At 42.9% G+C, this 12590-nt stretch overlaps 1 protein-coding gene across 1 annotated transcript in view; it reads right to left on the bottom strand.

Moving 5' to 3' along the window:
• Positions 1-12590, bottom strand: part of EXOC4 (exocyst complex component 4) — a 264576-nt gene that overhangs the window by 130053 nt on the left and 121933 nt on the right. The window lies entirely within an intron of this gene.

Below are 12590 nucleotides of genomic sequence, written 5' to 3' on the forward strand. Positions count from 1 at the left end.
GGGGCAGTGATCCTGATCTCTGTGGGAGATATTCTGCTAATGGGCATCCATTGAAACCAGCTGGGGCAGTGTTCTTTATCTCATGGGATATCTCCTGTTCATGGCCATGGTTTATAAACCAGCTGGGGCAGTGTTCTTTATCTCATGGGATATCTCCTGTTCATGGCCATGGTTTATAAACCAGCTGGGGCAGTGTTCTTTATCTCATGGGATATCTCCTGTTCATGGCCATGGTTTATAAACCAGCTGGGGCAGTGTTCTTTATCTTTTCACACCCCATCCTTCCTCCAGCCAGTCATTTTCTGCTCATGGCCATTGAGTCCCACTGTGGCACTGATAAAATTACTGCATCCCATTGGGAGTTGCTCCAGCCAGGGGGAAGAGCCCAACATTTCTTACCAAGATAAAACAGAGGTTTTGGGACACTAAGGGAGCCCCTTTCTCCCGTATCTTTGCTTGAAAGCCCCTTGATTTCAAAATTATAATAATTTGGAGGGAGGGGGTTTCCATTCTCCATTTCAAAGAGAAGCTCCTGCCTTTCTCAGCAGACACCTGTCCTCCAAACTAAAACAGCAACTTTTCCTTCTTTGTCCATACATAAACCACACCTGATTATAAGCCGCACTTCGGGTTTGGACCAAAATTTTAGTCAAAATGGTGCGGCTTATAATCGTGAAATTAATGTATTTTTTAACGTGGAAAAAAACCCCCAAAAATCCAAACTAACAAATGACACCAGGAGAGAAATGAGAGCCTGAGTAAAAAGGAACAAAAATGCCCCCCCAGGCTCCAACCAGAGGCAGCTGCAGGGGAATGAAACTCAACAGTTCACAGATGTTCCTGCAGAATGCTCAGTCACAAAGGCACTAAATTGATCTCCTTTCTTAAAAACTTGGTGCACAAAGCTTCCTTTTCTTAAAGGGCTCTCAAAACAAAGTTTACAGCCCTTTTTATTCCTATTTATGTCACCAAAATGCTCTCTGGAAAAGAGGAGATGGAACTTCATGTTTAACCCTTCCCTGCTGGAGCCTCTCTGGCTCCTCTTTCACAGTTTCAGGTCAGAGTTTTGGGAAGTTCAAGTGAAATTCAAGATTATTTTTTTTCCTCTCTCATCAGCCTCAACCATCCCCTCTCCCAGCAGAACCACACACCTGAGTGACCATTCTTTCTATTACTGAATTTAATTAGGAATTTTGTGAGGCCACCAGGGCACAAAATAAGAACCAGGGAGCAAAATAAGGAAAAAAAAAGAAAAAAATAAAAAGAGGGATGAGTCAAGGAATTAAAGTTGTTACAATTAATGGCACCAGGAAGTTGTGCAGCCTCCTTAAATCTCTCAAAATCAAGATATCTGAGGCAAAAATCAAGAAACAGGAGTTAATTTTGACATGTTTTACCTATCAAAATATTCTTTTTTACTACATTTAATGAAGAAGTTTTACTACATTTACTACATTTAGTGAAGTTTTACTACATTTAATGAAGAATCATGGATCTGGGAGAAAGAAGTGTCCATGAGGGACTCAATTTCAACCTGAAAAAATAAATTTCCAATATTTCCAGACAGGATGAACTCTTGTACCTCTTGTTTTCAGTTTGAGCAGAGTGGAGGATGTTGAACACAAAAATCAACCCCAAAGTCTACAATAAAGATGTTTGGGAATAACTAAATCCTCTTTGCACTTCCAGTTCCCCAAAAAAAGCATTGAAGGATCACAGCTTGGAGAAGCAGATGTGCTGCCTTTGTCCCTTCAGCTTCCACACTACAAAATCCATAAATCCATATATCCACAGCCATAAATCTCCATATATTCCTATGGCATTTGCCCAGGAGACACCAAACAGGGATGGTTTGAAGCTCTGTCTCTCATCCCTGGCCAGCACCTTCTGCCAGTGGATTTTCCTTTTTTTTTTTTCCCTGTTTTTTCTCCTCTTGCAGCTGCTCACGTTCACAATTTTCTTCCCCCTGGAATTCCACGTCTTTGCACCTCCTGCTCCTTTCAGATTTGGCTGATATCGATCCCATCAGTGGGGAGGGATGGACAGAACAAACCTAAAGGACTCATTTCCTGTAGGATGGGACTCATTTCCTAGAAAATCAAGCTAAAAACCACAACAGAGCTGCTATCAGGGGAATTTTAAATCTGCATTCATCTCATGGTAAGATAACGTTCATTCCAGTTACTTCTGAAGAGACAGGGTTATTTTTCCCCCAAATCAAGAGGATATTGAAGAAATTATCACTGATAAATACCTGGAAGCACAGCCAGGATCAAGATATCAATTTCTACCTCCTATCAGACATCTTTCATGTGGCAGAAAATTATTTCTTCAACGCCACTCGGAGAGGGATGAGCAGTTCAGGAAGAGCACAAGTAAATGATGGATTTATAAAACAGCTGCATTCAAGAATACAAATAACACAGGAAAAAACTTGTATTCCCTCAAGTGCCACACTAAAGGATTGCTCCTCTGCTTCTCTGCATGAGAGATTCAAGTCTCAGCACTTCAAGCCTTCCTGGATATTCACACTCTGCAGAGATGAGGATTATCTGGATAAAGAGTCAAGGAGGAAAAGGAACAAATCCCATGAGCACTGCTGGGAGAACTGGTTTGTGTTTAAAGATTCCTTAATTCCATAAAATACTGAGGATGTGCAAAATTTAGCATCAATGTGAAACAGTGATGGTTGGAAAATATCTGTGAGACCATCGAGTCCAACCTGTGACCGATCCCCAGCTTGTCCCCAAGTGCCACATCCAGGTGTTCCTTGGACACCTCCAGGGCTGGGCACTCCAAACCTTCCTGGGCAGTCTCTTCCAATTCCTATCAACCTTTCCCATGAGGAAATTCCTCCTGATGTCCATCCTGCCCTCCCCTGGCCCAGCCTGAGGCCGTTCCCTCTCCTCCTGTCCCTGTTCCTTGGAGCAGATCCCAAATCCCTCCAAGAATTCAGGGACTTGTGCAGAGCCACAAGGTCCCCCCTGAGCCTCCTTTTCTCCAGGCTGAGCCCCTTTCCCAGCTCCCTCAGCTTTTCCTGATTCTCCAAACCCTTCTCATCTCCCTCAGCTTTTCCTGGTTCTCCAAACCCTTTCCAGCTCCCCCAGCTCCTCCAGCCCCTTCCCAGCTCCATTCCCTGGCCACTCTCCATCCCCTCCAGGTCCTTCCTGAGCTGAGGAGCTCAGAACTGACCCCAAATCCCAGCACAGGGCACTTCCCTAACCCTGCTGGCCACTCCATTCCTGCTAAAATCCAGGTGCCATCCTGGGCACATCTGGATTCACATCCAGCTGCTGTCACAGCACCCCCAGGGCCCTTCCCAGCTCTGCAGCCCCAGCCTGTGCTGCTCCATGGGGCTGGTGTGACACAAGGACACAACACCTGGTCTTGGTGAAGCTCATCCAATTGTTCCCAGCCCATGGATCCAGCCTGTCCTGATCCCTCTGCACTCTCCAGCAGATCCACACTCCCAGCTTGGTGTCACCTGCAAAGCTCTGTTCACCTAAAGAGGGAATCTCACAAATGAGAGATCTCAGAGGGGCTTTGCAGCTGCACAGACCTAAAGGTGTTCACCAGACTCATAAACTTGGGTTTGTGGTGAAATTCCACAATAAATAACCCAGAGTAACGGGAAAATGAACGGATCTGGGATGAGCTGGAGTGACCTGTGCAGGCTGGGGAGAGCTGCTGCTCATTTCTGCAACATCAGGGATTTTGGAGAAGTTTCTTTTCCCAGCAGATCCTGGGTGAATCCCCTCTGCCCCCAGCAGCTCTCCTTGTAGAAAACATCCCCTGGATTGCACAAAGTCTGAATTAGTCCGAGTGAAAACAGAATAATCTCTTCAGGTATCAAATAAACACCCACAGCAAGACTCTCTCTCCACCTCTGTAACACAAATCTCCAGTAAATTTTATGTCTAAATGAATTTTTCAGACATGGCAGATACAACATCCCATTAGGACTAATGTGGGAAAAAATTAGCAGAAACTTCAGCAGATTTTTTTTTCCCTGCAAGCTGTTTAAATTAGTCACTATAAATATGAAGTTGTTGCTTTAAAAAAAAAAATAAAAAAGAAAACCTAAGATTTCTAATTTATTTCCATGTTAGCACTTGCAGGCCTTGATCCCAGCAACAATTAGGCATTGAGACGTGTGATTAGTCAAAATCACTGCCATACATTTAGAGTATGGAAGTATTTACATTTTTTACTCTAAGTGGACATATGGCAACATTAAAAGATTAAGATCTGTCAATATTTTAAATAGAGGCTTGTCTCTTGAGAAAAGCACCAGAAAAACCAAGATTATCGCAGGCAGAATAATGAAAATTCACAGTATTTTTAGCTCTTTTGCAAGCCAGTGCTATTTTATTCAGCTTTTATCACATTCCCCTTCAAGGGCTCTTTTAAGCTGCAAATCAACATCGTGAGGATTTTCTGATGATGCTCAAATTTAATGTGACACCTCCAGATGAACACTGAGCTTATTTTACCTGCGTGTTTTCCCATGATACATCAATTTCTTCTCTTTTATTTTCTGCTGTTTAACTTCAAATACCTGACTAGAATGGTCCCTGTCTGTAGAACAACTGGTATTTTAGAGCTGCTAAAAATGCACGAGGTGTAGGACAGCTCTGAGTACAACTGCACAGCGTGGAGAGATCAGACCCAGAGACATTTGCTTCCAAGCAGCAACTGCATAATACATAAAATATTATCTCTAACACATCCTCCTCCTCTTCCTGGGCGCAGGATCCTTTGGATGGCACAAGAATTAGCTGCAGACACATATGGAAATTCCATTTAGGATAAGAATCAGTGACAGGAAACAGCCAGGAGGGACTATTTGTACTGAAATACAAGCCATTAACTCGAGCCAAGCTAACAGCAAACGACTGCTCAGGCAAGTGCTGGCTGCAGATAATTAGTTTAGAACCTATTGGAACATGAATATTTTATCGTGCAGCACAAAACTCGTTAGGGAGAGGAATTAGAGAGCCAGGACGTCTGGAAGCAAGGCAGAGGTGATCTGTCAGGTCCCTGGGAAGAGTTTTTTCCTGGAGAAAACAAGTTCAGTCATTAAAGTCACACCAATCCTTTAGGAACTGAGCTGGTGGCACAGCAGGAACTGCCTGGGTTTGATGTGCTGCTGGATGCAGCTGGAATTTGGGAAATCATCCCAGTCTGCACCTTCCTCAGGGACACCAGGCTCCTCTGTATCACATTCACTCCTGGGATGTGAATTCACTTTGGAATTCTTCCTGGGAAATGGAACAATTTGCTTCTGTTCTGCAGTTCCACAGCCCAGCCTGTCAGAGCTGGATGGGGCATTAAAACCTGTCCTGTCCATGCTCAGTGAATTCCTGGGAAAGGGGAACATTAAAAAAGAGGATAAATGCATAATTCAGGGAATTCCAGAACCTGTCCTGTCCATGCTCAGTGAATTCCTAAGAAGGGGGAATGTTAAAAAAGAGGATAAATGCATAATTCAGGGAATTCCAGAACCTGTCCTGTCCATGCTCAGTGAATTCTTAGGAAAGGGGAATGTTAAAAAAAGAGGAAAAATGCAGAAATCAGTGAATTCCAGAACATGTCCTGTCCATAATCAGTGAATTCCTAGGAAAGGGGAATGTTAAATTCAGGGAATTCCAGAACCTGTCCTGTCCATGCTCAGTGAATTCCTAAGAAGGGGGAATGTTAAAAAAGAGGATAAATGTATAATTCAGGGAATTCCAGAACCTGTCCTGTCCATGCTCAGTGAATTCTTAGGAAAAGGGAACACTAAAAAAGAGGATAAATGCATAATGCAGGGAATTCCAGAATGATCTGTGTTGGAAGGGACTTTAAAGCTCATCCAGTGCCAGTGTATATTTGATACACTGGGAAAGAGAACCAAAAAAAGTTAATTTTATGGGACTTCTCTATTCTTTCCCCAACAGACAGAAAATTAAATAGAGGTGGCCACGACCTTGAGGACACTGAGCTGTAAAAAATGTCTTGATTAGCTAAAAAATGCTGAATTTTCAGTCCATGAATGAAAGGAGGTAACAAAGCAAATTCACACATCTGAATTTTTCCATTCCACATGGAGTTTCTGGGGAAGGGAGGCCCTCAGCAACCTCCTGGTGTAGACAAAGTGAATCTCTTCTGATTTGTCCTCAAGTCATTATCTGTTACATCCAACTCCTTAAATCCATCATTTCCAGCCTCAACACCATCCAATATACATTAAAAGTGTCTCTGATGCACACAGTGGAATGATTTAAATCCACCTCAAAAAGTCCTGGAAAGACCAGAATTTCAGATCTCTGGTGCTGCTTCCCTTGGATAATAAAATATTGCACACCTCTCACTGCAATCCTGCCACCAGAACAAAGCCTAAGGAATATCAAACAGTGCCCAAATGAGAGATTATTGCAAAATCACACATGATGTTTAAAAACCACCAAACTGGTAAAAGTTATATATTTAAATTTATTTTTTTTAAAATCCCTACTAACACAGGATCTACCTCATACAAAATTCCAAAGCAGTAACACAGCTGCTTGAAAAAGAGCAAAGAAATGTAAATTTAGATATCATATTTATGATGTAAAAAAAACCATCTATGGCAAATCATTTGTAGGATATATTTTCCCTGCTTTTTTAAAATTCAAACCTGCTCCTATTAATCATTAACTATTAATTGGAACATCATTATTTCTGGGAGATGAAAACATGCTTAAATCAGTCAGCAGCAATACTTTTAATGACAACCAACTTCTTTAATTCCATTTTTTTCTCCCCAAAGCTGTAGCAAAACAAATCATTTTGTATTTCTGGAGACAAGAACATGTAGAGCCCACCTCACCCCAGTAACGAGGTGTTGGAAACACTTGTTCCTGGATTACTGAAACGCTCATTAAATCCATTTGTTTATTTTTTTTTTGCTTGTTCCAGTAATTGCTGTGACAACAGCAAGCTCTATAAAAACTGGAGTGGTTCCTGATTTCAGTGCTGCACTCCCTTTGCTTCATCTCCTGGGCAAAGCACAGGTGGCAGAGCCCCAGTGAGTGTCCATATGGAAATCCATCTGCTCTGGCACAGCATCCAGGAATGATGGAACCTGGGATGGCATCGTGGAGCAGCCCCAGGATGCTGCAGTGCCTCCCCTGATGCCTCAAGTTTTAGTTTTTATATTTTTTTTTGCATTAGTGTAGAGCTCTGAACTCCCTACAGAGTGTTAGTGAGCTCTCTTCAGGTTGGGCAGACAGAACAATCCTTCCTGGCCTGAGAGCCAAGGACACCTCACAGCCTCAAAAATATAAACAAAAGTGAGTTGGGAGGAGCAAACTGGGGGAATGTGACTTCATCACCTCAAGCTGTAATTGGACAATTAACCCCTGATATGCAAATAAACCAAATTTAATCTGCCCAAAAAACTCCTGATCACCATCCATGTGGGTGTATGGCTCTTGCACTGCCCAGGGTGTGTCTATTTAATAAATATCTACTTTAATAAATACCTACTTTAATAAATACCTACTTTATTAAATACCTACTTTATTCTCTAGCTCTGTCCAGCCTCTGTTCTAGGCAGCCAGTCCAAGGCATCAGCAGTGCATCCAGGAATGATGGAGTTCTGGGTTGGGATCACAGAACAACCCCAGGGAACAAAAATGAGTTGGGAGGAGCAAACTGGGGGAATGTGACTTCATCACCTGAAGCTGTAATTGGACAATTAACCCCTGAAATGCAAATAGACAAAACTAAATCTGCCCAAAAAACTCCTGACCACCGTCCATGTGGGTGTAGCCTCTGCCAGGCTCTTGCACTGCCCAGGGTGGATCTATTTAATAAAAAATTACTTTAATAAATACCTATTTTAATAAATAACTAATAAATAATTACTGTAATAAATACATACTTTAATAAATACCTACTTTATTCTCTACCTCTGTTCTAGGCAGCCAGTCCAAGGCATCAGCAGTGCATCCAGGAATGATGGAATTCTGGGTTGGGATCACAGAACAATCCCAGGACACCACAGTGCCTCCCCCTCCTCCTAACCTCAAGGAGTTGGATTTTCCCTTCATGCTGCAGAAGTTCTCTGTGAGGCACTGAGTGTAGAGGAGCCAATTTTTAATCTTTCCTGGAATCTCCAGAGTTGGGAAGAAGGGATGGAGCCGAAGGGAGGCGGATTGGAATGTGCTGCCAGCAGTGAGTACCTACACAGCCCTTACTACACAGATACTACTGCCCAGACCTAGGGCTTGCTGCTGGAACAGCTACAAAGCCACCACTGCTCCCAAATCTTGGCTCTTCAGCAGCTCCCAGGAAAGGACTACATGGAGGAGTGGGGACAGTGCCCCTACAAATATCAGTGTCCAGCTGCACTACAACACATTGAAACTCCAAATAGGAACTCAGCTCACAGCTTTACACACCAATGGTTTGGATGCATCTGACTTTAATCTCAAATAGGCATTTAACAGGAACCCTTCCCACAGTTAAAAAAACTTGCAGACAAAGCTGGGCCTCAGATCCTGCCGCTTTCATCGGCGGCACGAGGCAGGATAAGAAAGCGGCGAATGAAGCACAAGATTTCTCCCTCTAATAACCTGAATCTGATCTCCACGTTCTGAACACAGAGGTAACTGAAACGTGCTCCTCTAGAAAAATAAACCAGGAAGAAAGATAACAGAGCAGCTCTTTTAAAGACTTCAACCCAGCGGATCAATATCCTGTTGCTTAAGAAAAGGAATGTAAAAAAGATGGGGCTTTAATTTCCATTTCAAGACCAGGGTTCAGCATCACCCACCATTCAGCAGCAGCTAAAGTGCTTTTTAATTTTGTCCTCGTGCCAGAGCATTCAGGGAACAACAAGCAAAAGGACAAAGCCAAAGTTCAAAGATTGAAGGCACAAAGCCGAGCTGAGGCTCTTGTGCGGATGGGCTGCCAAGCTGTAACCTCATTTAATTTGTTGCAAGGAGATGTATTCAGAAATTCCTGTTAATGGCAAAGAAAGGAAAGTGGGACAGGGACTTGGAAATCAAGATGTTGGAATGGGAGAATTTAGGGAAATGGGTTTCACACAGCAGGTAATGAGTGTTTGGTGGGGATCACAGGACAGGTCGCTGTGCCGTGAGAGTTTTGCAAGAAATCCATTTCTGCATTTGCTGAGAGGATTAGAGACTGGGGAGAAGAAATAAAAAATAAAGAACAAAACAAAAAATGTTCATTTGTCAGGTCACTTGAGCTTTAAGAAACTCTCACCTGTCCCAAAATGAATAGTTGGGATTGTCCTATATTCCCACCCAACCACAGACAGGAATTACATTCAGCTTCTCCCTAAAAAAGTATTTGGGACAGCAGAACAGGACTGAGGAAGAAAAGCACATCCCAGCTGCTTTTTGTAGTAACTATAAAACACCTCCAGAGTATTCACAGAGTGTAATTTGAATTTTTCAAGGCAGCAATTGCAAAAATAGGTCACAATCCTACTGAATCCTACTGGGAAAGGTTTCAAAGGGAATTGAAGAAATGGAATGCTGAGCCATGGGGACTCCAGCCTTTTGCATTCTCTCAGAGCTGGTTGGTTCAGGGATATCCAGGGCTCCTCCTCCAGCAGTTGAGGTGTCTTTGCAAGGTGAACTGGATTCTCCTCCTCGCCAAAATGGGATACAGGTTAATCCTTGGCTGGGAAATTGGGATTCTGGCTGAGTGACAAAAACCAGGAGAGGGGGGATCAATGCAAGGGGGGAACAAAGCTCAGTCCTCTTGCACTCTTCAGGAAGACAGAGAAGGCAGGAAACCTTCCCAAAGAAAGGAATTCCTGGCTGGGTTGGAATTCCCAGAGCAGTTGTGGCTGCCCCTGGATCCCTGGAATTGTCCAAGACCAGGCTGGAGCACCCTGGGACAGTGGGAGAGCTTTAAATTCCCTTCCCACCCAAATTATTCCATGATATCCAAGAAAGATAAAATAGGTTATAAAATACAGCCTTTGGTGTGCACATAAATGAGGTAAATCCCTCTCTGCTCCTTTTATTACTCTGGAAAAATCAACATTAAGACACTTCACACAAGGCTTGCACTGAATAAATAAGAATATTTCTGTAACACTTCCAAGGCTTATATGAGGATGGTATTTAAGAACAAAGTTTTTTTGTTAACTTTTAGTATTGTTCACTTAGAAAGCTGGAATTGGTCTCAGGCAAACAGGGATAGTTTCCATAATATATGGAAACCTGGAGACTAAATGAGTTTAGGAAGAGATGAGAAAAGAGCATAACCAGGAGGATGAAAATACATAACTAAATCGAGATGGCACTGTTTGCAGAAAGCCTTGGGAATTTTCAGTAATAAACACAACTTCAGCTCAGCAATTAAAAGAAGTGTTTATAAAAATAAAGCTGTTCCTAAACTTACAATGTTCCTTCAGCAGTTTCCTTGGGGAGCAGAGATGTAATAGTGTATAAAGAGCTGAGATTGCTCTTGTTTGTAAATTGTGTCATTGCTTTTTCATGTCCTGTGTAGCAGTTCCAGGAAAATCTCAGCATTCATTGATAAATGGTCCCCAAAAATGGGTGTTTTTTCCACTATAGGTGGATATCACTGAAAAAAGGCAAAATGATTTGGGTTTTATCAAGATGCAGCTTACCAAAATAAAGAAATTTATCACAGTGCCACCCATAAATGAGTTTGAAATCAGTTGTAAAGGATCCTTGTTTAATTAAAGCCTTACAAAACCATGTACCAATATATCAATAATCCTGTTATTTATCACACAGCCCCAACAACATGAAAGACACAAAATACTGGGAAAGGAAAGCACTTTACACACACTTTGCCCACAGCTACTCTGCTTTTTATGCTTTCCAGAGTCCACTACAGCCTCAAATTGCTGCTCACCAGCTGATAAACCCAAACCTGAGCTGATTTTAGAGCCAGACATGAATTTCACAACCTGCCTTTAGATCTGCTGAGCTCCAGGGTAAAGTTTCCACCTCAGATGCTGCTGTGGCCATGTGGATGATAAAAAAATCCAGATTTTAAAAGTCCAGTTGGGTTTGCAAGCAGCTTCTGTGATCATTTCCACTGTGGATCTTGAGTCCAAAGGCTCCAGAATCTCCAGGGGATAAAACAGGCTCTGCCATCCCCCAGGTCTCCTTCCAGCATCCCTTTTCTCATTTTCTTGCCCAGTGCTGCTAAAGCTGAGCTTTGATTCAGCTGCTGTTCCAGAGGGAAGAATCTGGAGGCAGGAGATGCTGAACCCTGACAAAACTCACCCATTATGTGAATTTGATTTTTAATATATCCTAAAAACAGACCCCAAAAAGAGACAAGTACAGGAGGAAACAAGAGGCTGAGCTTCTTCTTCTAATGAGTGGATTCTTTGACGAGCAACACTGGGGTAGAGAAACCACCAGAGGTTTTGGTTTAAGGGCTCCAATTAAATCCAGGCCTCACTAATGAAGAATACACACAGGAATTCATTCTTTCCAAAACATGGGCTCTCCTACTTGGTTGTTTTTAAGATGGAACCTGTATTTATTTTATTTGCTTTTTGGCTGTGTTTTCAGGGTGCAGTAATTTCACGATTACAAGGTGCACCTGATTATAAGCCTCACATTACAATACAAGATGTGATCAAAGGTTTCTGTTCTATCACCATGTGTTGAGGGTGGGGCAGTGATCCTGATCTCTGTGGGAGATATTCTGCTAATGGGCATCCATTGAAACCAGCTGGGGCAGTGTTCTTTATCTCATGGGATATCTCCTGTTCATGGCCATGGTTTATAAACCAGCTGGGGCAGTGTTCTTTATCTCATGGGATATCTCCTGTTCATGGCCATGGTTTATAAACCAGCTGGGGCAGTGTTCTTTATCTCATGGGATATCTCCTGTTCATGGCCATGGTTTATAAACCAGCTGGGGCAGTGTTCTTTATCTCATGGGATATCTCCTGTTCATGGCCATGGTTTATAAACCAGCTGGGGCAGTGTTCTTTATCTCATGGGATATCTCCTGTTCATGGCCATGGTTTATAAACCAGCTGGGGCAGTGTTCTTTATCTTTTCACAACCCATCCTTCCTCCAGCCAGTCATTTTCTGCTCATGGCCATTGAGTCCCACTGTGGCACTGATAAAATTACTGCATCCCATTGGGAGTTGCTCCAGCCAGGGGGAAGAGCCCAACATTTCTTAGCAAGATAAAAACAGAGGTTTTGGGACACTAAGGGAGCCCCTTTCTCCACTGGACTCCAGAGGAAAACCGGATTTCTCCACATCCCCACTGGAGCTTTAGAGGGAAACTGCACCTTGTACAGGAGCACTGCTCCAGCTGAGCCACATCTGTCACTGCAGGAGGATGCAGCCACCATGGGATGGGACTGCTGCCAACACCCTGCCTGACGGGTGTCAGGCTGTACTCTGACTGTGTCAGGGTTTGGGGTTTGTTCTTTGTAGTGCTGTATTTCCATTTTAATTTCCCTAGTAAAGAACTGTTATTCCTATTCCCATATTTTTGCCTGAGAGCCCCTTGATTTCAAAATTATAATAATTTGGAGGGAGGGGGTTTACATTCTCCATTTCAAAGAGAGGCTCCTGCC

The sequence above is a fragment of the Catharus ustulatus genome, chromosome 4 (assembly GCF_009819885.2).
Source record: "Catharus ustulatus isolate bCatUst1 chromosome 4, bCatUst1.pri.v2, whole genome shotgun sequence".
Taxonomy (NCBI): Eukaryota; Metazoa; Chordata; class Aves; order Passeriformes; family Turdidae; genus Catharus; species Catharus ustulatus.